The 1,754-nt window shown below is 42.5% G+C and overlaps 1 protein-coding gene across 4 annotated transcripts in view; it reads right to left on the bottom strand.

Moving 5' to 3' along the window:
* Positions 1-1,139: 1,139 nt before the first annotated feature.
* LOC116224669 (putative uncharacterized protein DDB_G0290521) overlaps positions 1,140-1,754 on the bottom strand; it is a 17,290-nt gene continuing 16,675 nt past the window's right edge. For all 4 annotated transcript variants that reach the window (XM_031585185.2, XM_031585186.2, XM_031585184.2 and 1 more), the window contains one exon: positions 1,140-1,754. This exon is cut by the window's right edge and continues 798 nt beyond it. The gene's annotated coding sequence lies outside the window, so the exon portion shown is untranslated.

The following is a 1,754-nucleotide window of genomic DNA, read 5'->3' as shown; positions in this document are numbered from 1 at the left end:
CACTTGTCACAATGAGGGAATATTAGTTTATACCCTAACCCTAACCCTATTCATTATTTTATGAATTCAATGTCTGCCTGGACACACTCACTGTGGTAGAAATGTCCATGGGCAGGTTACCATTTACTGTTGGTGATCCGGTTACTATAGTTTCCACATTAAACTTTTTAACCGGATGTGCCTTGTACATGTCCTGATACAGACACACTACGGCAAGTGCTGAATGATAACTGAGCCATTCATAAAAGAGATGGTATCTTCAACGTCATTCGGGGGGTTCGGAAGTGGACCCTGTGCGTTTGGGCCCGGCTCAGGAGAGGGTCCAAAATGAGCCGTGGCTCCGATTGCCACCATTGGACCTCTAATGGAAATGCAAATTAGCTTGGCACAGCCCGGCCCGGCTTGGCCAATGTGCCAATGGAAAAACCCTAACTATGGGAGGTGGAGAGTTTGCTAAAGATTAGAGTGATCGGAGGGTGAAAATGCCCACTGAGAGTCAAACACCAGACATTGGGTTGTTTTACAATGAATAAAAAGGTGACATACTTAGGTTAAACCCAAATACAAATTTAAGAGACCTGCAGGAAACCTTTTCACTGAAGAGCATGATTTGGATTAACCCTAAGCCAGAATTCACTTGGAATTCATCCGTGGAATTGCCGATGATCTTACACCCCAATAAAGTACCCTCATACTGACGTAGGCTGAATAATATCAGTTGAACAAGAGAGGAAGAGACTCACTCACACGTACTTTGACCGAGTGCAACGTTTATTGGGTAAAACCAACATTAACCTCAAATAAATCTCCTCTAATGCGTAATAATAATGATGTCCGCCAAGCAGAGTGCATCATTATGTTCCTGCTACATGCTATATGCTACATGCTAGCCATGATGACAATCTGTGTCACCCACAGTGACTAGGGGCAGCCGTGCAGATGAGCGCCTAGCAACAATGCTGTTATTATTGTACGCTTGATGGCGAGGCTGTGATAGCTATATTCATAGCAGCAGTCTGTTTCTGTGTGCGGGAGCTGGCCAGGCCGTGTGAGCTGAGGGCTATTAGCGTCAGACGCTGAGGTGTTGAGGATGTCACAGGATTAATGCGGGGCTTTTATTAAATGCCAAAGAGATTTGCTTTTTTGGTCCTCGGGGAGGAAGGTATTTTAATGGAGAGAGAAACACAAGAAAGACACAGACAAACAAACTGCTCATGTGGATAACATTTAACAGAGGCAGCAGGTGTGTTCAAATGTTGTGGCAGAACTGATTGCTTCATCTCAGATTCATGTTTCGCATACAGAATATGGGAAGCCAAGGTTGTGAAGCGTGGGCCCTCTCTAACGACACAGATCCACGTGGAAAAACAGCACAGAAACAACAGAAAAACAAGCAAACAAACAAACAAACAAACACACAAAACACGATCAGCAATCTTTTTCCGCTGGATTCACATATGAATGCATGCTGCAAGCTTGAATATCCTTCATTTTTCTATTCATTTATAACTTAGTAAGACCAGTAGCACAGATACTGAGAGCAGTCAAATATACAGCAGAGAAAACAGGGAACTCCGTGTCCATGACAGATTAGAAACCCATACAAGTTTAATACAATCGAAACAGAAAGGGTAAAAAAAAAAATGGAAAAAGAAGAGACTTAGATTGACAGCTTATGCAAAACATGGAGAGATGATCAAATAACTGTGGCCTGATGATTTATTCAGTGTAAGACCAATATCAATATAAATCTA

Source organism: Clupea harengus, chromosome 18, assembly GCF_900700415.2.
Source record: "Clupea harengus chromosome 18, Ch_v2.0.2, whole genome shotgun sequence".
Taxonomy (NCBI): domain Eukaryota; kingdom Metazoa; phylum Chordata; class Actinopteri; order Clupeiformes; family Clupeidae; genus Clupea; species Clupea harengus.
This window is presented reverse-complemented; position numbering and strand designations above follow the sequence as displayed.